The following is a 25100-nucleotide window of genomic DNA, read 5'->3' on the forward strand; positions in this document are numbered from 1 at the left end:
CCAACTGCAGCTGTACTAGCACTAGTCCCCAGACAATTGGAAACAAAAGCACAGTTGATGGAGGCTTAAATCTCTAGTTCTCACAAACCTGTGTGCCCTCAACTACCATAACCCCCAATTACTCAAGGGCTCCATTACCCAGGAAAGGGAAACATGCTAAGGCAGCTCCTCTTATAGGCTTTTCCTGTGTTGTGATCTCCATGAGTCCATGATCACAGATGAATGCAGGGACCGTTTTTTTTTCCCCCCAAGGCCCAAAGAGAGACAGTTGTATCCATCAGGAACCTAGAAGCTATTAATCTCAGGACTTTCAGCCTGAAGAATGCCCCTTCACTGGTTCCCATTATTAACGTATAGAGCTAATTCCAAGCATGCTACTTCCATGCCAAGATTTCACTTTTGGATTTCTTTATCTTTTGCAGCCTGCTCTGTGTCTCACATCAGATGGTCTGGTATGGAGGTGGCAGGGTGGGGGGAGAATCAAGGAGTCAGAGAAAGGGAAGAACAAAAAAGAAAGAAGAATCAATGTTGTTTTTGTAGCAAGGGCCTGCCTTATGACACATTTAGAAGCTCCCTCTAGCCTGCACCAAGCTCTGAAATTTCAAACAGCATTCATCCTTTTGACTTCAATTCTACAAAGATGTATGGGGCTTCCATTTAAAGTGAGGTACTGTTCTAAACTACATGGGATGTGGTCCCCAGGCCTTTTTTTAAAGTTTTCATTTATTTATTTGAGAGAGAAAGAGACAGCACAAGTGGGGGAAGGGCAGAGAGAGGGAGAGAGAGAATATCCCAAGCAGGCTCCATGCTGCCATCCCAGAACCTGACACAGGGCTTGAACTCACACAACTGTGAGATCATGACCTGTGCTGAAACCAAAAGTCAGATGCTTAACCAACTGGGCTACCCAGGCACCCCAGTCCCCAGAGGGTAAATGAGAAATGGCAAAACTAACTAGAAAATACAGAGAATGGAATGGCTGCTCTAGCAGAAGCACAAAGATATAGAAGATATGGGAGCATAGACACCAAATGGAAGAGCACAGTGGGTCTCCCCTAGGATTTCAGAGCATTGCTAAGTGGCAGAGTGCTAAGAAGCATGAGAAGAAGCACCAATACAGTACTCCTGTTCTACTTTCTAAAGTCATCCTCCAATTTGTAAGGCTTTTTAACAGTCAAATGTGGTTTCCAGCCTAGCTTTTACATATGAGCAGAGTAGGCATTCAGGTCTATCCTATGATTTGAGTAGCCAAGAACACCTCCTTGCCTCAAAGTCCATCCCTGCTAGGAAACTAAGATGACACATGGAGATTTATCTTCCTGATGCCTTTTTCCAGGCCCCATATTCCCCCAGAAGAGGTGAAATAGATTTTAAAAAATCACTGCCCACAATGCCAGGATAGTCCTGGTGAAACCTGACAGTGCCAGGCACCTTGAATGGAGTTGAAAAGGAGGTACAGGGGAAATGAATAGGATAGAAAGCATCACTCGGGACAGACTCTGCCAAATCACCTCTATAGGGAGCTGGTTAAGAGGCAGCCTTAGCTTCAACTCCTGACTCTGTCACTTAATCTTAGACAAGTTATTTAACCTTTCTGGTATCAATTTCCTCACCTGTGCAACAGGGATAATGGTGCTTACTTCATAGGGTCATTGTGGGGCTTAAATGAGATAACACTTGTATAATGCTGGAAGATAGTGTGTGCTCAATAAATACTCCACAGTTTTATTTACAGCTGGCCCTGAAAGTGAAGAGATACGCTAATGAGGAAAAAAATTTATGGCTGTGTATCTTGTTGGGACTCCATGATAAAGGGGAGGGCTATGAAGGGGAGAAATACAAGATTGTCTATCAGAGCATAGAGGTTGCTTTAAAAAATTTCCAGAGGAGAATTCTAGTAGAAGGCTGGGCCTGTGGGGCACAGAGAAGCCTGAATGGGAGTAGTTGGAGTATATCTTACAAGAGAAAGCCTCATGGGAGTAGTTAGAGCTGACTAGGGAATAGTGAGATATACTCCCTTGTCCTGGGTGTTTGTCAGAGAGAAAGACTGATGATGGAACTTTCAGGAATGGGGTCATACAATGAACGGGAATCAAAGGGAGATTTTTGTATGTACATATATTGGTGGAGGGAGAGCTGAGGTTGCAGAAATGGAGCCTGTGGTTATAGTCTCTGTGATCATTTCAAGACTTGCAACCAGATAGAAAAAATAGAAAGGCTGGGGAGAGGGAGAGGATGGAAGGCTATATTTGTCCACACATCCATCTTCTCTATTGTTGACTTTAACTGCCCCTTCAATTTTTTTTCTTTTTTATAATGCTGTCTTTCGATTAGTTGAGACTCTGGTGCTAATGTCTTTACATAGAGGTTTCATGCAACCTCACAACTTTGAATTCCCCAGTGAGATGACTTGGAGTGGCAGAATCTGTGTGATGGTTGCCATAAAATTCAAACCGAAAAGTTACAACTAGAAGTTTCAAGCAAGAGAAAGTCTTTTAAAGCAAACACACAAAATTCCACAGGGGTGAATACAGAAAGTGAGCTGATCTGGAACTGTTAGGAAAAATAGGACAGCTCTTCTGGGGCAGAGCCTCAGTACACAGGCCCTGGGGGTGCTTCCATGGTTGATGGGCTGCAGCTTCTTTTCTAAGTCCCTCACTCCTCTGTCAACTTCCTTTCTCTTTCCTCCTTGGAATTATGTGTCTTGGTAAGTCAGTGTTGCTGTGTTAGATCATGAGGCTTCATGCCCCCAAGCCTCCCAACCAGATGATCTTTTGTGATGGACACCATCAGGAAAGCCTAAGCCAAAAGTGTGCATGGGGTAACTACTAGCATCTAACCAAGAATGGTGTTGAAGGGCCACACTGGACCACGTTCTCTAGAGAAAAGGGATTATAATCTAAAGGAAGGAGACTGGACTTTCTGGCAACAAAGTACAATAATGCCCCTGGATGAAACCTGAATTTGCTGGCTCCAGACAAGATCTTTTGGTTTCAGGAGATAGTCTAGGGAATACAAGCCTCACATAATTATAGAAATATCTATCCTATTTTCCAAGGCAACAGAATAGAAAACATTTGCTCTGTTACCTGGCTCCTCTTTCTTCTGTACCTATCACTTTATGTTCATAGTCTCTCTCATAGTTGAAAGTTAAGCTTTAAAATACAGAATTCAAACTGTCAGCTATTCAATTTCTAGAATATTCTCTGGTCATGCATGTTACAAAGATCTCATGTCTTTTTGCTAAACTATTTTGTGACATTGTTTCATCAAGATAAAATGCTAATCATTTAGTTGTGCGACAGCCTGATTTTTACTTGTTTTGTGGCTCTTGCAAGATATTCAAATGATCACATTTTGAGATGTGGCAAGGAAGACATCACAGTCCAGTCACCTGGAAAGAAGAAGGGAGGAGACAGGCAACAAGACAGAAAGAAGCAGAAAGAGTATAGACAGAATGTGGTGAGAAGGATAAAACAGGGAGAGAAGAGATTTATTCAGAGAGATAAGCTTTAGCAGATCCATGTGCTGAGTTCCCTAAGCTGGCAGGGTCAATTTAGAATTGATCTGGGAGACAGAAAGTATGAATGCATTCTATACTGTTTCTGCTCCCCACCAGCACACTATATTTTGATGATTGGTCTTTTAGCACAAGACTACAAAATGCGTAACTGTGAAGACAGAAAGCATTGCACATATTAAACAGTGGTTGGTGCAACACACATTTAGGGTAGCTCACAGTGATCTGCATTTGCTCCATTTCAACCCACTGGACTGTTAGACAATGGGAATTGGAGCCTGAATGTCTACTCTGGGGTAGAATACACCCCCTGGAATTTTTTTTCCTGAATCTCTATTTATCAAGCTCCCTGACTGATGTAAAAAGCCATACAGCAGAGACGATATCAACATTTTTTCTTCCAAAGAAAAATACTCTTTTTCAGGTAGTTTATCCTCTAGGCTGCAGACTAAACACAATTTTTAAGTCTAAGCATTAATTATAGAGATAAAGAAATGTATCTCCCTTTGTTCAGAAGGAGAATTCTATTGAGCCTTTGACAATGAAGCTGCTTAAGGGACAGACTGAGTTGCTGTTGCTGCACAGAGCTTCTGTGGAAGGAAGATAAAGAGCTCACTAGTGGAGGACTCTGGCTTTCTGCCATCCTCCTTCTGTTTCCTCTGGACTCCAGTAGGAAGTAGAGTCCTAAAAGTAAATAAAAGGTCCATGAAGGCTAAGATGAAGCCTGTGACTTGAAGCCACAAGCCAGAATACTCCTTTGGGGCACCTAATTGCCTCAGAAAGTCTTTTTGAGTTTTTGTTCCCATTTTAGGCCCTGCTGCTTTCCCCTAGCATCAGCTGACAGACTATAGTGAGCTCACAAAAAGGCCACTCAGGAACCCAGCCAAGACAGGTTTCTCATAGGCACAGAAGGCTCCTTGAAGTCATACTACTAGTTTATCAGGAGCCTCTGGGGGAGGGGCCTATTTTGCCCATCCACAGACAGCTTGCTTTAAAAAGTATCCTTGGTAACAGGGAAGAAGCTGTAAACAGCAGCACCCTCAAGGCCACCTCTACTGGGGACTGAATGCAGGGTTTGAGGAACACTGTATACCTCTGGACAGTGTGCCCAGTGCCTACCCCACACAGCTCCCTGACTGTAATCCCATGACTTTTTTCTGAAAGGATTGGCCAGTCCACTCTACTATAGTTCCTGCTGCCCTTAGGCCATTCTCACACCTCTAACTGGATCCCACCAGTCAAAACCTTGTTTTTTTTTTTCTTTTGGATTTAAGACAACTTTTTTTTAATGTATTTATTTTTGAGAGAGTGTGTGAGTGGGGGAAGGGCAGAGAGGTGGACAGAAGACCCAAAGCAGTCTCTGTGCTGTTAGCAGTGAGCCCGATGTGGACCTCAAATTCACAAACCATGAGATCATGACCTGAGCCGAAGTTGGATGCTTAACCAACTGAGCCACCCAGGTGCCCCAAGAGAAGCTTTAAATTGAGGCCTAATACACACACACACACACACACACACACACACACACACACACACAAGATAATACACAAATCCTAACTGTCCAGCAGAGTGAATTTTCACAAACAAACCCATCCATGTAACTGATACCCAGAGCAAAAATTAAAATACTGCCAGCATTCTAAAAGCTCCCCAATTCCCCTCTAGCCACTATCACCCAAGGGTGACAACTATGCTGACTTCTACCAGCATAGATTAATTTCTTGTGTTTTTGTGTTTCATACAAACTGAATCCTACAGTATGTACTTGTATCTAGTTTCTTTGCTGACTATGTTTTAGAGATTCATTCAGATGGTCAAATATAGTTTTATAGTGTTCCTTCTCACTTCTGTTAATTGTGTATACACCTAAAGTAATACTAATTTATTTATCCATTTCACTACTAAGAGGAACTGGGTAATTTCCCTATTTTTAACTATCACAAATAGGGTTGCTACAAACATTCTAGTACAAGTATTTTGAGGAACATATTTATGTTCTCATGGACTTGGCTTTCCCACTTCTGCCAAGCTTAAAGCTCTACCTAATTCCAAATCTCAATAGATAACAGTCAATAGGACTGATTCATTATTGTGATTTCCAATGCCAAGTATGGCAAATAGAGATTAGAGTAGCCCCCATGTTCACACCCTTCATAATCCTCTCCCATTGAGTGTGAGACTCACAATTTGCTTCTCAATAGGAGAAAATGGCAAAGGTGATGGGCTATCACTTCTATGATTCGGCTATATTACACACACACACACACACACACACACACACACACACACACACTCACACACCATTGTAAAAAGGTCTATGGAAAAGGCCACTTGAAAAGAAACTGCAGGGGAGCCTGTGTGGCTCAGTCGGTTGAGCATCTGACTTCACCTCAGGTCATGATCTCACAGTTTGTGGGTTCAAGCCCCGTATCGGGCTCTGTGCTGATAGCTCAGAGCCTGGAACCTGCTTCAGATTCTGTGTCTCCCTCTCTCTCTGCCCCTCCCCTGATCATGCTCTGCCTCTCTCTGTCGCTCAAAAATAAATAAAAATGTTAAAAAATTTTTAAAAAGAAAGAAAGAAAAGAAACTGCAGATAGCTTCTAGTTGCTGAAAGCAGCTTCTGGTCCACAGCCAGCAAGAAAATAGAAATCTGAGTTCCAACAGCTGCAAGATTACATCTACCAACAAACTGAATGATCTTGGAAATGGATTTTTCCCAGTCAGGACTTCAGATGAAAACACAAATTGGCTGACACCTTGACTGCAGCTTTATGAGAAACTGTACAAAAGACCTACTTAAACCATGCCCAAACTTCTGACCTACATAAACTGAGATAATAAATGTGTGTTTTAACTAACTCTGTGGTAATTTGTGACATGGTATATTAGTTTCCTGTTGCTGCTATAGAACATCACCACAAACTTAGTACTTAAAACAACACATTTTTATTATCTTACAATTCTAGAGGTCAAAAATTCTAGAATCAAGGTGTTAGCAGAGCTGTGTTCCTTCTGGAGGCTTTAGGGGACAGTTTTCTTGCCTTTTTCAGCTTCTAGAGGACACTTGGATTCCTTAGTTCATGACCCTTTCCCTCCATCTTCAACATTTTGTCTGTCTCTGACCTCTTTTTTTCATCATGCTTGCTTCTCTGACTTTCCCACCTTCCTCTTATCAGAATCCTTAGGATTTCAATGAACATACCCAGCTAACTCAGAATTACCTCCTTATCTTAATTTAATCACATCTGCAAAGTCCATTTTGCCATGTAAGGTAACATATTCATAGGTTCTGAAGATTAGGATGTAGACATCTTTGGGAGGCCATTATTCTGCCAACCACTTGCTGTAATAGAAAACTATCATGGGAATCACTCTTTTCCTAAATGTTGTTCATCCCATTACAGCAAATAATAGGGTTATAGGGATTGTCGAAGCAGCATCAAGTCCTCCTCCAAAGCCTGTTATTTCCCAAAGCTCATGTATTATTTCAATAAATCATTTTACACCTTCTATGAATTCATTCTAGAGAATCAATGACAGAAGAGAAATACATACTCTAGTGGAAAAAATAAGTGTCTCTCTTTTCCCTATCTTCATGAGATGGGGAGGAGTATTTACATGGGAACAAACTTGAGAAAGTTTCTTTTTATAGGCCAATGCTTTTTGAGCTAGACAAGACAGAGGGGTGTGTTGACTGTTCTTAATATTAACATACAGCAACATAGATGTATCAATTAAAACTAAGTTTAGCTGTAAGATAGACCCCAAAATATCTGAAATTCATTTCTCTGTTACACCAAAGCCTGGAGGTAGGCAATCTAAAACTTGCAATTGCAGCTGTGGTCCACTGAGTCCTCAGGGACTTCACATTCATCCAGGAACTGAATGAGGAGGGGAGGAAGGAAAAAAGAAAAAAGAATGTGACAATTTTCTTTTAAGAAAAGTTCCCCCAAACTGCCACAAAATTCTATTGTCATCCAATTGGCAAATTATGGCTACCTCCAAATGCAATAAAGAAGTTCTTTTTGTGGATGGTCATAAGCCCACCAAGAAATTGGTAATTCTATTACTGTCAAAGAAGGGTAGAATGGAAATTGGGGGTAACTATGCCTGTATGCAGAAGCCAAGGATATAGTTTGAATCTGATGATTCTAAGTAACCATATCGGAATCCTATGGTTTTGTGGAGACCATTATTGTTACAAAAGTCTTACTAAATTGAAATGGGATCCTGGAAATTAGAGCATACACGTACATTGGAATGTTTGAGAAACATCCTCATACATTCTGTTTTTTTCCCCTCATATCACATTAGTTTCTAAGGTTTTTTTTTAATTTTATCTCCTTTATATTAATTTATTTGTTTTCCATTGCCAGTGCCATAACAAAACCTCATCCTATCCAATCTGGATTAGTGCAACAACCTGTAAGAGGTTAGCAGAGATCTTGCTTCGTATTTGTTCTGTCCTATTCCACACCATACCATACACCCAGGATATTATCCATATTGGTGACCCGGTTGAATTTTTAAAAGCCCATCTGTTAAACTGTTCAGAAATATCTTGCCATGTTTGAATCTGATGGGCCATGTCAGAAAGAACCATTATAGGCCAAATCTTCTAGCAGAAGGCAAACTTCCAAGTTGTGATTGTATACCCACTTGGTATTTCTTCTCTCAATATCATCCAGATATGTGTTCCACATATCCACACATTGCTGTGTTCCATTAAGGGAATCCTATCTGGATTCCTCTGGACGAGTTCAGACTTTCCCACTCCTCCAGAGTAAAATCTATGACCATATCTAAAGGTCATTATCTCTGAAACCAAAACCTTGATATATATATCTCAAGAATTATTTATTCCTCCTCCTCAGAAACCTTATTCTGAGACTGGCAGAACCTCCTTACCATAGGTTAGGGTCATGAAAATAAAAATATGATGCCATATGGAAATCTGGATTGAAACAAAGGAATAAAGAATACTGGAAATGGTAAATATATGGGTTTTTCTTCTCTTTAAAATCTCTTCAAAAGATAATGGACTATTTAAACAAAAATAACAAGGTAGTGTGAGGTTTATAACATATAAAAGTAAAATTTATGACAGTAAAAGCATAATGGTAACAATGAGAGAAATAGAAATAAAATATTACAAAGTTCTCATACCATATACGAAGTGGTATAACTTGAAGGTAGACTGTGATTAAAGATGTTTGCTATAAACCCAAAAGTAACCATGAATATAAAACAAAGAATTACAGCTAATAAGCTAACAAAGGAAATAAAAACAGAATTATAAAAATATTCAATTTAACCACACTGAGATATCACCTCATGCCAGTCAGAGTGGCTAAAATCAACACATCAGGAGACTATAGATGCTGGAGAGGATGTGGAGAAACGAGAACCCTCTTGCACTGTTGGTAGGAATGCAAACTGGTGAAGATACTCTGGAAAACAGTGTGGAGGTTCCTCCAAAAATTAAAAATGGATCTACCCTATGACCCAGCAATAGCCCTGCTAGGAATTTACCCAAGGAATACAGGAGTACTGATGCATAGGGGCACTTGTACCCCAATGTTTATAGCAGCACTCTCAACAATAGCCAAATTATGGAAAGAGCTTAAATGTCCATCAACTGATGAATGGATAAAGAAGTTGTGATTTATATACACAATGGAATACTACATGGCAATGAGAAAGAATGAAATATGGCCTTTTGTAGCAACGTGGATGGAACTGGAGAGTGTGATGCTAAGTGAAATAAGTCATACAGAGAAAGACAGATACCATACGTTTTCACTCTTATGTGGATCCTGAGAAACTTAACAGAAGACCATGGGGGAGGGGAAGGAGAAAAAAAAAAAGTTAGGGAGGGAGCCAAACCATAAGAGACTCTTAAAAACTGAGAATAAACTAAGGGTTTATGGGGGGTGGGAGGGAGGGGAAAGTGGGTGATGGGCACTGAGGAGGGCACCTGTTGGGATGAGCACTGGGTGTTGTATGGAAACCAATTTGACAATAAATTTCATTTAATAAAATACACACACACACACACACACACACACACACACACACACACACATATATATATATATATATATATATATATATATATATATACACATATATATTCAATTTATCCAAAATAATGCAGAAAAAGAAGGGGAACAGACAACAGATGTGACAAATAGAAAACAAATAGCAAGATGACAGATTTAAACCTAACCATCTCAATAGTCACATTATATATAAGTGGTTTAGATACCTGAATTAAAAGGCCAAGATCATCCGATTGAACTAGAGCTGCTAATGAGAAACACGTTTCATATCTAAATATGTAGGCAGTTTAAAAGTAAAAGGATAGAAAATATGTAGCATGTTAACAGTAATCAAAAGAAATCTGAGTGTCTATATTACTATCAGGAAAATCAGATTTCAGAATATTACCAGTAATAAAGAAAGCTATTTCATAATGATAACAGGATCAATTCATCAAGATGACCTAACGACCCTAAACATTTAAGCACCCAATAACAGAACTTCAATACACATGAAACAAAGACTGAAAAAACCACAAGGAGAAACAGATAAATTCACAATTGTATTTGGAGATTTCAACGACTCTCTCTCAACTGATAAAATTAATTATGTACAAAATAAAAATATAAATATTTTAAGAACACTGCCAAGTAACTTTACTTAATTGATATTTACAGAGCAGTCCACTCAATAGCAGAATACAAACTATTTTCAGGTGCAAATAGAAGATTACCAAGAAAACCATATTATAGACCATAAAACAAGTCTTGATAAATTTTGAAAGATTCAAGTCATAAAAATTATATTCTGTCTGCAATGGAATTAAATTATAAATAAGTAACAGAAAAATATCTGGAAAATTCCCTAATATCTGGAAAGTAAATACCACCCCTCTATATAACCCATGGGTCAAAAAAGAATTCAAAGGGGGAAATCAAAGTATTTTGAACCAAATGAAAATGAGAAACACAACCTATCCAAGTTTGGGGTTACAACCAAAGCAGTACTTGCAGGTCAATTTACAACACTAAATGCCTATGTCAGAAAAGATCTCAAATCAATGACCTCAGCTTCTATCTTAAGAAACTAGAAGAGGAGCATATAAAACCCAAAAATTTACCAAAGAGTACACTTGAAATTGTATGGTCATTGTATGTATGTCAATTATACCTCAATAAAGCAAGTTTTTTTATTTTTATTTATTTTTTTTTAATTTTTTTTAACGTTTATTTATTTTTGAGACAGAGAGAGACAGAGCATGAATGGGGGAGGGTCATAGAGAGAGGGAGACACAGCATCTGAAACAGGCTCCAGGCTCTGAGCTGTCAGCACAGAGCCCGATGCGGGGCCCGAACCCACGGACCGTGAGATCGTGACCTGAGCGGAAGTCGGACGCTTAACCGACCGAGCCACCCAGGCACCCCAAAGCAGGTTTTTTTTAATGTAACCCAGATAGTATAGTAAAATGTTCTCTTTGTTTCCAGTTGGCAGTTTATTTTAGTACCTAACCAATTCCTTGAGCCTCTTCCCTGCTGAAGAATGAGCCACCACAAAAAGAAGATGAAAATGCAGGTGGCTATTTACCAAATGGATATAATAAAACCTGACCCTGGTAACTTCACAGGGTTCTGTGAAGATCAAAAGTGATAACAGAGCTCATTACAAACTTAGAAAGTGTTATAAAAATGTAAAGGGTTTATCTCTCTAGTTTTAGGTTTCCTGGTGAAGTGAATAATAGGACTAACCACAGTCAGATTTGGAAGTGGATAAAGTTTATCCTTTGATCCTGTCCCCTGGCCCTAATGCCCCTTCCAAAGCCATGGAAGGACTAAACAGGACCTCATCCTGCAAATCTTTCTCCTTTTCTCTCTGGTAAACCTCTATCAAGCTTTCCATCTCCCCTGGAGATTGTGCTCTCAACTAAATGACAGTAAATGCTAAATAAGCAATTTAGATAAATGACTTTCTTAAAAGCTGTTCACCAACACATTGTCTTTGACTCTTAGTGGTTTACTACCCCTTAACACTGGTTAAATACTAATTTCAACAAAATCCTTCATTGACTGGCTCTTACTAGGGGGTGGCATTTAGAGGTAGGTGACCCCTTACTCAGTTTATCCTTTCAGAAGCTAAACACTTCTTAGAAATCCCTTCTGTTGAGTTACAATGCTGTAATTTTTCTGCTCTAGTTATTTTATTATAAGCCAGGGATATATTACATGAGCATTCTTAGAACTCCTATAAATTTCTTCCCTCTCTCCCCACGCATGTGTGCACACCTTTGAAAATAATAAGAAAGCAAAGCAGCTCCGATCAGTAACACCATTGCAATGTACAATCTCATCCCTTGCATATCACGTCAGGATTATAATTAAATCGTTAAAATGCATTGCTAATCTGTAAATCTGGTCTCATTAGCATAAGTGTGCTCCATAATTGCTAAACCCACAGTGAATGCTTGTGACTTTAACAGGCTTTTGGACTAGTAAGCCAGTGTGAATGCACTCCACATATGGTGACCAAGAGCTTCTAGAGGAGCTTTTTCCAATTTTGTTCTTTATGTCAGGCCACTGGTATTGGTTTTACTTATTTTTTTGGAATAGGTAATAGATTCATAGAGGTCACTATCAGACCACCAGCAAGCTTTCTTAACCAGTTGTTCATGTATCTAGTCTGAGACGGTGTATCTCCATCTTTTAAAATAAAGTAGAAAATATAGGCTTATTGATAGGATCAGTCTTCTGGAGTCTTTCTGAGAAAATTATCAGAAGACAATCAGTTAGTTGGCAACTTTACTTGCCTAAATGTCCTTGAATCATTCTCTTACCTAAATATTATTTGGATACTGCAGTTATTGCCTCAATGCATTGAGGGTAGATTTTTTCTTGTTTTAATTCATTCACTTTCAGCTTATAGTTCTTCTAGGATGTGGCCATACTTGAGCATTAGGATTTTTTCTTAGAGACATGCAATGTACCATGCACTAATCAGTTCCATTACCAAGCAGATGTCCACATTCTCACCAGGCTAGCCATTGGTCATTCCTCTCCTGTGTTACTCTGCATGCACATTCCTTTCTGAGGCCATCACACCTCTTCTCCCACCACAGGATTTGGTTACAGATGCTTAGTTCCCTCCACCATGGGGCCACAGTCTGCTAGCTTCCCCAGCCCTGATCACAAACCTGAAAGAAAAGGTTTGTAGTGGAAAGAAAACTCTCATCTACCATTTGTCATCTGCTAGAGTGGTACTTTTCTGTCCTCTCTCTAGGTTCATGATATAACAGTGGACATTGGGAGAGTATAGTGGTAGGGGTGGGGAGGTCCCGTCTAGTTGAAAATAATTCACCTTCCTTCTCCCCCAAGGTCACCAGATGAGTGGGGTGAGACTGAAAACTTGGTTTATTTTCTTTCAAAAATTCTCCAATAGCTAGGGAATCCTCTTTCTCTTTTTCCACCAACCTTCTCAAAGAGAAAAAAATACAACAGAGGAGAAAAATGGTCTTTTGGAGCAATGAGATGATAAATACAACCTCTAAATCTAGAAGCAAGGAGTCTTTCTGAATTCTCCCTAAAATGGCCCTCTGTTGTGCTTCCTCCTTTTTCATATCTAAGGGACTCCTTCTAACACTGTTCTTCAGGATTGTCAGGGCCCATTTGCATCTTAGTTAGAGTTGCACTGTCCTCCAGAGATGTGATCCTTTCCTACAGCCTTTATTTCCTAAGGGCCTGGGCCTGGATGTATAACTGTCAAGTATTTTTTTTAATTATTAATTTAGAAGGTGGGGGTGGATTACCTCTGGCATTACCGCCCTCCCTTCCCTTCACTCAGAATGCAAGTAGTTGCTCTGTGATTATTGTCTCAGAAGCAGCATATGGCAGAGTAGGAAACACAACTAGCTGGCCAATCATTCTGGCTTTTACATTCCCAAAGCTGAAGCCCTTAGAAGAGGATTCTCTGGTAAAGATAAAACACAAATTCTCCCACCTATGAAGGGAGGCATGTTGCCCCACAGCTGGGGGAAGTAAGAATCTGAGAGAAGGTTGCTCCCTATCTCACTTTCTGACCCTGCCTGAAGGACAACAGCAAGATGCCAGAGAGCAATATCTGTTGCTCTTCAAGATAAATGAGTCCGGAGCCCCTAACTTTCAGATTTCAGTCCAAGGAGACAGCAAGACCCCACATAAGAAAAGGCAATACAAACCCCTGATGAAAGGTGAAGATGGATGAGAGGATGCAGGGTGTGTACATATGTAGCAAGACATTATTTTTTCTCATCTTTCCTCTGCCGCCTGGGAATCTTCTATATTAGAGCCCTTTTCAGCTCATAAGGGCTTTGCCATTTCAGGTAGGAATCTAGGCTGTTGGTGCACTTTTGTGAATATTCCCCCATTAGGATCTCAAAAAATTGGGATGAACTCATCTCTAGACTAGATGGACTTCCTAAGGCTGCTCCTCAGTCCAAGGGAAAAGAAGAGATATATACTCCAATTTCCTGACTAGAAGAGCTGGAAAAGGCTACAGGACATGGACAAAAATCTCATCTTAATTGAGTCAGTTCATCTTAAATCTCTTTTTTGATATAAAATATTCATTTATGAGTCTTATTTTTGTAAACATGTATAATTTATGTGGGAATTTAGTATTGAATACCTTTTAAATTCCAAAAGGTGATTGAAAAGCACATCATATAATGAAAATATAAAATCTTTTGCATTTGCCTTAATAGTAAATAATGCAATCTTTTGTAGCACCTACAGAATGCAAAATCAGGAATCAGGGCCATGGCATCTTTGATCCTATGCAAGGATTAGGATTTCTATACTGAAATGAAAATATCTAGAGCATTATAAATGTAATCTAAACCTTATGATTTCAATGAAAATTGTTCTAATTCTAAACTTGTCTCACAAATTCTAGCAGAGACAGATTATCTGGAAGTGTTTCAAATCCACAGAAAAAAATCTACTTGAAGCTTCTGGGTAAATTTTAAAGACATGTTTTCCAGTAATCACTATATTTTATTTTTATATACTGGGGCTGTATTTTCTAACATTTTAAATTGGCTTTTAGAAGTTTGAATTCATATAGCATTAATGTATTTATCCAAGAGCCTGTAAGAAACTAAAATTCTTCAACACAAATATATACAACTAAATAATGATACAGTAATATATACAAAGTAATATTTAAATTTTGAGCCATGAATCAAAAGAAGGTTTGGGGCAAAAATCTTCAGAACTTTAGAGTACTGTTTTTGTTAATCATATGGAATTCTATATTCTAGGTTTTATCTTGATCCTCAATAAAAAGTTAAAGATAATGAATGTTACTGTATTAAAATACCACTAATTGGAAAAATTTTATAAACTGTAAACTTTGGTTAATAGTACTTACCATGGAATGTGTAATTATTATGGGTAAGTTACAAAGGAGAAGAGTACGTAGCTCAGAGAACAAAAAATTAAGTAGTTTTAAGAACAGAATTCAGTAGAGTTAAAAAATATTTGAAAATGTAAAGCTCTAATATTGCTAGAAATTATATAATAGGAGTCAGAATTGGTTTATTCAGCCAGAAATCATACACATTAATCTTGTAGAATTGTATATGGAACAGAACCTTGTAAACTGAGCATTTGAAATTTTCCATCCTCTTCAGGCAAACAGATAAATGGACCCACTCCCTCTCCTTTAATTCCTAGCTCTACCAAGCAGAGAAGTAGAAGAGACCTTCACTTTCTAAAGCATAAGAATTATCAACTGTGAAAAGTCAAGGCCTTCAAATTGAAAGAAAATAATTGAATGAAGCTATCAGACAAATTTTATTTAACCACATAGAACAAGGAGCTAAGAGTGATTTTAGAAGAAATATGACTGCACATTCTTAGTGGGATACAGCTAAGATCAAAATGATCTGTACTGAAAATCTTGAACTTCATTCTATGGCTTTATTGTTTAATAGTGCATTGTTTTGGAACTCTTTGTTTTATCAGATTAAACAAATAATTATATTTCTTGTATTAGAAATAAAAAAGTAAGGAATTCTTTACCTTTAGAAAAGAATTGGAAATATCAATTTGAAAAAAGAAAAAGCAAAAAATCTTTTCCAGGTCTGTTCATTGAAATGACCCGAGAGCAATGAAACCCCCACAGTGCCCCCTAGTGCTCAGATTCTAGTCTCTGATACTATTTTTCCACTACAAGGAACCACAGCTCCTTGGAGAAATAAGCGAATCCATGTCTGGGGCAGAAATGTACAAAATAAGCCTGAAAAATCTTGTGCCAGAAAGCAACAAAGCTTGTGATGATTAGTGAATAATGTGAGACATAGGAGCAAGTTTAAAAGATTCCCACTGGCCAAAGTTGTAACAATTTTTGTATGTCAATCATACCTCAATAAAGTGATTTTTTTTTTTTAAAGAGAGAGAAAAGGGGGCACCTGGGTGGCTCAGTCGGTTAAGCATCCAACTCGATTTCAGCTTAGGTAACCATCTCACTGTTTGTGAGTTTGAGCCCTATGTCAGGCTCTGTGCTGACAGTTCAGTGCCTGCTTGGGATTCTCTCTCTCCCTCTCCGTCTCCCATGCTTGCCCTCTCTTTCTCTCAAAATAAACAAATTTAAAAAAATACAAAAGAGGATAGTGAGCATACTTCATTAAATATATGAGAAGCCATATTTCCATAATGATACACAAAGAGAAAATATAACAAGTGATTTTAAAAGAAGGTGACTCTCTGGACAACAGTGTGGAGGTTCCTCAGAAAATTAAAAGTAGACCTACCCTATGACCCAGCAATAGCACTGCTAGGAATTTACCCAAGGAATACAGGAGTACTGATGCATAGGGGCACTTGTACCCCAATGTTTATAGCAGCACTCTCAACAATAGCCAAATTATGGAAAGAGCCTAAATGTCCATCAACTGATGAATGGATAAAGAAATTGTGGTTTATATACACAATGGAGTACTACATGGCAATGAGAAAGAACGAAATATGGCCCTTTGTAGCAACGTGGATGGAACTGGAGAGTGTGATGCTAAGTGAAATAAGCCATACAGAGAAAGACAGATACCATATGTTTTCACTCTTATGTGGATCCTGAGAAACTTAACAGAAACCCATGGGGGAGGGGAAGGAAAAAAATAAAAAGAGGTTAGAGTGGGAGAGAGCCAAAGCATAGGAGACTGTGAAAAACTGAGAACAAACTGAGGGTTGATGGGGGGTGGGAGGGAGGGGAGGGTGGGTGATGGGTATTGAGGAGGGCACCTTTTGGGATGAGCACTGGGTGTTGTATGGAAACCAATTTGACAATAAATTTCATATATTGAAGAAAAAATAAATAAATAAAAGAAGGTGACTAGGATAGAATGCATTTCTATGGAGTATTATTTCTCATTCATGAAGCATTACCGATTAAATTATTGTATCAATGGAAAAAATAGAAATTAAAATAGTGAATACATCAGCTGAAGGATATTTTCTGACTCCAGGGGAATGTCAGAATGGCCCATAAACTGTGGTCTCAAATCAGACAAAGCCAAGAGAAATATCTAGAACTCAACTGGGTATAAATTTAAGTATTCATTTGTTAATAATTTTTTTATGTCTTATTTTATATTTGAGGGAGACAGAGAGCAAGCAAAGGAGGTACAGAGAGATGGAGACAGAATCTGAAGCAGGCTCCAGTCTATGAGCTATTAGCACAGAGCCCGACATGGGGCTCTAACTCACGAGGTACAAGATCATGACCTGAGCCAACATTGGATGCTTAACTGACTAAACCACCCAGGTGCCCCCTAAGTTGAAGTATTCCTAAGATTTATATGGTTTTAGGAATACGAATTAATGTGAAAAGTATTAACATATCTCAGGATCCCATCAATTTCCACGATCTTTAGAGTGAGAAGAAATACATTTATCAAATGGAATGGAAGCTGTAGACTTACTATGCAATGTATAAAACTTTAATCCAGGGGAGTAGGCTAAGTGGCTGATCATTCACCTCCTAAGGTTATGGATTATTCACAGAACAACCATAAATAGGGTTCAAGATATCCTAATAGGGTCATGAATGAGAATCCAGGCAGCCTCTAGTCCTAAATCTCTGATAGTAAATATCCTTATTTATTTGGTATGGTAATTCTTCTTTCTGTTGGATGATTTAGAATTAGGTATAGAGATATTTTAAAAAGATAACCATTGCAGATAAAGGGCTAGTATCCAAAATCTACAAAGAACTCACCAAACTCCACACCCAAAAAACAAATAATCCAGTGTAGAAATGGGGAGAAGACATGAATAGACACTTTTCCAAAGAAGACATCCAGATGGCCAACAGACACATGAAACGATGCTCAACATCACTCATCATCAGGGAAATACAAATAAAAGCCACACTGAGATACCACCTCACGCTGGTCAGAGTGTGTAAAATGAACAAATCAGGAGACTATAGATGCTGGTGAGGATGTGGAGAAATGGGAACCCTCTTGTACTGTCGGTGGGAATGCAAACTGGTACAGATGCTCTGGAAAAGAGTGTGGAGGGTTCCTCAAAAAATTAAAAAGACAACTACTCTGTGACCCAGGAATAGCACTGCTAGGAATTTACCCAAGGGATACAGGAGTGTTAATGCATTAGGGGTACATGTACCCCAATGTTTATAGCAGCACTCTCAACAATAGCCAAGTTATGGAAAGCCTAAATGTCCATCAACTGATGAATGGATCAAGAAGTTGTGGTTAATATATACAATGGAATACTACTTGGCAATGAAAAAGAATGAAATCTGGTCATTTGTAGCAATGTGGATGAAACTAGAGAGTATTATGCTAAGTGAAATAAGCCAGTCAGAGAAAGACAGATACCATATGTTTTCACTCATATGTGGATCTTGAGAAACAACAGAAGACCGTGGGGGAGGGGAAGGAGAAAACAAGTTACAGAAAGGGAGAGAGGCAAACCATAAGAGACTATTAAATACAGAGAACAAACTGAGGGTTGATGGGGGGTGAGGGAGAGGGGAAAATGCATGATGGGCATTGAGGAGGGCACTTGATGGGATGAGCTATTGAGTGTTGTATGGAAGCTAATTTGACAATAAATTATATTTTTAAAAAAAGAGGGATAACCATTGTACTTACATTTTTGTGTTAAGAAGAAAGTTATGCATATGTGATATTTTATGTATTTGTGATACATGAAAGAATCTGCTATGTCAGTGACGGCCTTGTAAATTGAAATGTGTAATTAATTTGGAGTTATGATTTCAAAATGAAATCTTGTTTTTTCTTTCAGTATTGAAACATTTAAGACCCCTAAGGCTTGTCATTTTTTATGAATTTATTTAATGTTTAATAATTTTCAGTTTCCAGGCAGTTTTGTTTGGTAGTTAAGAGAGTTAAAATACTAAAAGAAGCCATATTCAAGGTGACACAGGTGTTAACACTGCTTGCCACATGGATGCACAGACCGTCAGCTCACAGCAGAAACTCCTATTCTTTCCCCAGGCCCTACCTACCTGTGCCATCAACACAATGGGGCCTCACAAAAGGAAGCCTGCTTGGATAGCAACCTGCCTCCTCTAAACACTGCTCACTATACCCTGAGCAGAATTCTATGGCTTCTCCCTATCCTAGCCCAGCATCCCCTCTAAAGCACACATGGGCAAATGGGAGTATATAATGGAATAAATTTAAAATGCTGAAATTATTCTGAGATTTTCTAATACAGCATCTTCTCAGTGTGCACGTGCTACTCTCTTTGTGCTGATTATAATGCAGAGAAGCTGCTACAAATGTGATGTAGGACACAACTAGGTTGAAGGACCTTCACCTACATGCAAATTGATTTTATTGACTGTTTCCAGGAAGTGGGATAGTCCCATTTCTTAGTTGTAGTGTACCTTTTTTTCTGGATAGCACAAGGTTTCCCACTGTAGTAAGGATGATGCTACTACCATTGTTTTTGTTTGTTTGTTTGTTTGTGTTTTCCAAAAATCATTCTCCAGGAATACATTTTTCCTGTGGGATTCCTCTTAACATAACTCAATTTTTGTTTTATGACAATAAATTTCCAAACTGCACTTAAAACTATAAAATTCAAATTTCAAACACATGTTTTACCATCCTCAAGGCTCTGGAAAAGTAAATTCAAAACAAAACCAAAGACATTAAGCAAGGGCTAAGTAAATTTTGTCATGAAAACAGGCCTTAAGTGGCCTAAGGCCCTTCAAATTATAATGAACCTATGAGTGACAAGTCACAACTTAGCCTATGTGCAGTTGTCTTCTAGCTAATAGTCCAGCACTTTCCCTCAAATGTTTAAGGATACTTTGCACTCTTTGGGTTTCTTGTTTAGTTTTATTTAGAGAGGGGCAGAAAGGAGGAGCCAACATGGGGGAGAAGTAGGGGGAATCCATATGTCCCACATCTCTCAAAGAAATGTAGAAGCCAAAGGACTTTGAACACCAGAGGCTGGGAGTAAAAGAGAGTGAATCTACTAGGAAGAAAGTGGCAAAGCTGAAAAAAAAAAAAAAATAGGGCAACTCCAAGGCACAAATCAAAGCACATCTGGTGGAGGGTCCAAAATATTACTACGAGTAGGATAATGAAATAACCAAAGTCACAACAGAGAGCAAGTAACAATCCAAAAAAAAAAAAAAAAAAACACCTCCTGAAGGGCCAGGCCCTGGACAGTGTATAACCCTCCTTTAATATAGCAGTGTTCGCAGGTGCAGAACATACAACAAGCTTTTAAAACGCATAAGAGACAGACAACTAGCCAAAATGATGAAACGGAAGAATTCTCCTCACGAGAAATTCCTGGAAGTAGCGACAGCTAACAAATTGATAAAAACTGATTTAAGCAATATAACAGAACAAGAATTTAGAACAGTCATAAAATTAATCACCAGGCTTGAAAAAGCATAGAGGACAGCAGAGAATCTATTGCTACAGAGATCAAGGGACTAAAAAACAGTCATGAGGAATTTAAAAAATGCTATAAATAGGGTACAAAATAAAATCGAGGTGGCTACAGCACGGATTGAAGAGGCAGAGGAGAGAATAGGTGAATTAGAAGATAAAATTATGGAAAAAGAGGAAGCTGAGAAAAAGAGAGATAAAAAAAATCCAGGAGTACGAGGGGAGAATTGGAGAACTAAGTGATGCAGTCAAATGGAATAATATCCTTATCGTAGGAATCACAGAAGAAGAGAGAGAAAGGGGCTGAAGGTGTACTTGAACAAATCATAGCTGAGAACTTTCTTGATCTGGGGAAGGAAACAGGCATTGAAACCCAAGAGGCCCAGAGAACTCCCTTTAGATGTAACTTAAAATAATCTTCTGCATGATATATCACAGTGAAACTGGCAAATACAAGGATAAAGAGAGAGTTCTGAAAGCAGCTAGGGATAAATGGGTCTTAACATACAAAGGTAGATACATAAAGGGGGGTAGCAGACAGATCTACTGAAACTTGGCAGGCCAGAAAGGAATGGCAGGAAATCCTCAATGTGATGAACAGAAAAAAATATGCAGCCCAGAATCCTTTATCCAGCAAGTCTGTCATTCAGAATAGAAGGAGAGATAAAGGTCTTCCCAAACAAAAACTGAAGGAATTCATCACCACTAAACCAGCCCTACAAGAGATCCTAAGGGGGACTCTGTGAGTGAAATGTTGCAAGGACCACAAAGTACCAGAAGTGAAATGTTGCAAGGACCACAAATACCATAAACACCACTACAGGCATGAAACCTACAGACATCATAATGACTCTAAACCCATATCTTTCAATAATAACACTGAATGTAAATGGACTAAATGCTCCAACCAAAAGACATAGGGTATCAGAACGGATAAAAAAAAACAAGACCCATCTATTTGCTGTCTACAAGAGACTCATTTTAGACCTAAGGACACCTTCAGATAGAAAGTGAGGGGATGGAGAACTAGCTATCATGCTACGGGAAGTCAAAAGAAAGCTGGAGTAGCCATACTTATATCAGAAAAACTAGACTTTACATTAAAGTCGGTAACAAGAGATGAACAAGGGCATTATAAAATTACAGGGTCTATCCATCAGGGAGAGCTAACAATTATAAATGTCTATGCACCGAATACAGGAGCCCCCAAATATATAAAACAATCACAAACATAAGCAACCTTATTGATAAGAATGTGGTAACTGCAGGGGACTTTAATACTCCACTTACAACAATGGATAGAGCATCTAGACACAAGATCAATAAAGAAACAAGGGCCCTGAATGATACATCGGATCAGATGGACTTGACAGATATAGTTAGAACTCTGCATCCCAAAGCAACAGAATATACTTTCTTCTCGAGTGCACATGGAACATTCTCCAAGATAGACCGCATACTGGGTCACCAAACAGCCCTTCATAAATATAAAAGAATTGACATCATACCACGCACACTTTCAGACTACAATGCTATGAAACTTGAAGTCAACCTCAGGAAAAAGTTTTGAAAACCTCCAAATCCTTGGAGGTTAAAGAACATCCTACTAAAGAAGGCATGGGTCAACCAGGCAATTAGAGAGGAAATTAAAAACTATATGGAAATAAATGAAAATGAACATACAACGATCCAAATGCTTTGGGATGCAGCAAAGTCAGTCCTGAGAGGAAAATACATTGCAATCCAAGCCTGTCTCAAGAAACAAGAAAAGTCCCAAATACAAAATCTAACAGCACACCTAAAGGAAATAGAAGCAGAATAGCAAAAACACCCCAAACCCAGCAGAAGAATAAAGATCAGAGCAGAAATAAACAATATAGAATCTAAAAAAACTGTAGAGCAGATCAATGAATCCAAGAGTTGGTTTTTTGAAAAAATAAACAAAATTGATAAACCTCTAGCCAGGCTTCTCAAAAAGAAAAGGGAGATGACCCAAATAGATAAAATCATGAATGAAAATGGAATTATTACACCCAATCCCTCAGAAATACAACCAATTATCAGGGAATACTATGAAAAATTATATGCCAACAAACTGGACAACCTGGAAGAAATGGACAAATTCCTAAGCACCCACACACTTCCAAAACTCAAATAGGAGGAAATAGAAAGCTTGAACAGACCCATAACCAGCAAAGAAATTAAATCAGTTTTCAAAAATCTCCCAACAAATAAAAGTCCAGGACCAGATAGCTTCTCTGGGGAATTCTACCAGACATTTAAAGCAGAGATAATACCTTCTCAAGCTATTCCAAAAAATAGAAAGGGAAGGCAAACTTCCAGACTCATTTTATGAAGCCAGCATTACTTTGATTCCTAAACCACACAGAGACCCAGAAAAAAAAGAGAACTACAGGCCCATATCCTTGATGAATATGGATGCAAAAATTTTCAATAAGATACTAGAAAATTGAATTCAACAGCATATGAAAACAATTATCCACCACGATCAAGTGGGATTTATTCCTGGGCTGCAGGGCTGTTCCAACATTTGCAAATCAATCAAAGTGATACATCACATAAATAAAAGAAAACAACCATATGATCCTGTCAATCGATGCAGAAAAAGCATTTGACAGAATTCAGCATCCTTTTTTTTTTTTTCAGCATCCTTTCTTAATAAAAACCCTCAAGAAAGTTGGGACAGAAGGAACATACTTAAGCATCATAAAAGACATTTATGAAAAGCCCATAGCTAATATCATCCTCAAAGGGGAAAAACTGAGAGCTTTCTCCCTGAGATCAGGAACACAACAGGGATGTCCACTCTCACCGCTGTTGTTTACATAGTGTTGGAAGTTCTAGCATCAGCAATCAGACAACAAAAGGAAAGCAAAGGCATCAAAATTGGCAAAGATGAAGTCAAGCTTTTACTTTTTGCAGATGACATGATACTATACATGGAAAACCTGACAGACTCCACCAAAAGTCTGCTAGAACTGATACATGAATTCAGCAAAGTTGCAGGATACAAAATTAATGTACAGAAATCATCTGCATTCTTATACACTAATAATGAAGCAACGGAAAACAAATAAAGAAACTGATCCCATTCACAATTGCACCAAGAATCATAAAATACCTAGGAATATACCTAACCAAAGATGTAAAAGATCTGTATGCTGAAAACTATAGAAAGCTTATGAAGGAAATTGAAGAAGATACAAAGAAATGGACAAACATTCTGTCCTTATAGATTGGAAGAATAAATATTGTTAAAATGTCAATACTACCCAAAGCAATCCCAATCAATATTGCACCAGCATTCTTCTAGAAGTTAGAACAAGCAATCCTAAAATTCATATGGAACCACAAAAGGCCCCGAATAGCCAAAGTAATTTTGAAGAAGAAAACCAAAGCGGGAGGCATCACAATCCCAGACTTTAGCCTCTACTACAAAGCTGTAATCATCAAGACAGCATGGTATTGGCACAAAAACAGACACATACACCAATGGAGTAGAATAGAGACTCCAGAATTGGACCCACAAATGTATGGCCAACTAATCTTTGACAAAGCAGGAAAGAATATTCAATGGAAAAAAGACAGTCTCTTTGACAAATGGTGCTGGGAGAACTGGACAGCAACATGCAGAAGGTTGAAACTAGACCACTTTCTTACAACATTCACAAAAATAAACTCAAAATGGATGAAAGACCTGAATGTGAGACAGGAAACTATCAATACCCTAGAGGAGAAGGCAGGAAAAAATCTCTGACCTCAGCCGCAGCAATTTCTTACTTGACACATCCCCAAAGGCAAGGGAATTAAAAGCAAAAATGAACTATTGGGACCTCATCAAGATAAAAAGCTTCTGCACTGAAAAGGAAACAATCAACAAAGCTACAAGGCAACCAACGGAATGGGAAAAGATATTTACAAATAACATATCAGATAAAGGGCTAGTATCTAAAATTTATAAAGAACTCACCAAACCACACCCAGAAAACAAATAATCCAGTGAAGAAATGGGCAGAAGACACGAATAGACACTTTCTAAAGAAGACATCCAGATAGCCAACAGGCACATGAAAAGATGCTCAATGTCACTCATCATCAGGGAAATACAAATCAAAATGACACTGAGATCCCACCTCATGCCAGTCAGAGTGTCTAAAATGAACAAATCAGGAGACTATAGATGCTGGTGAGGATGTGGAGAAATGGGAACCCTCTTGTACTGTTGGTGGGAATGCAAACTGGTACAGATGCTCTGGAAAACAGTGTGGAGGGTTCCTCAAAAAATTAAAAAGACAACTACTCTATGACCCAGGAATAGCACTGCTAGGAATTTACCCAAGGGATACAGGAGTGTTAATGCATTAGGGGTACATGTACCCCAATGTTTATAGCAGCACTTTCAACAATAGCCAAGTTATGGAAAGCCTAAATGTCCATCAACTGATGAATGGATCAAGAAGTTGTGGTTAATATATACAATGGAATACTACTTGGCAATGAAAAAGAATGAAATCTTGCCATTTGTAGCAATGTGGATGAAACTGGAGGGTATTACGCTAAGTGAAATAAGTCAGTCAGAGAAAGACAGAT

Source organism: Panthera tigris, chromosome X, assembly GCF_018350195.1.
Source record: "Panthera tigris isolate Pti1 chromosome X, P.tigris_Pti1_mat1.1, whole genome shotgun sequence".
Classification (NCBI taxonomy): domain Eukaryota; kingdom Metazoa; phylum Chordata; class Mammalia; order Carnivora; family Felidae; genus Panthera; species Panthera tigris.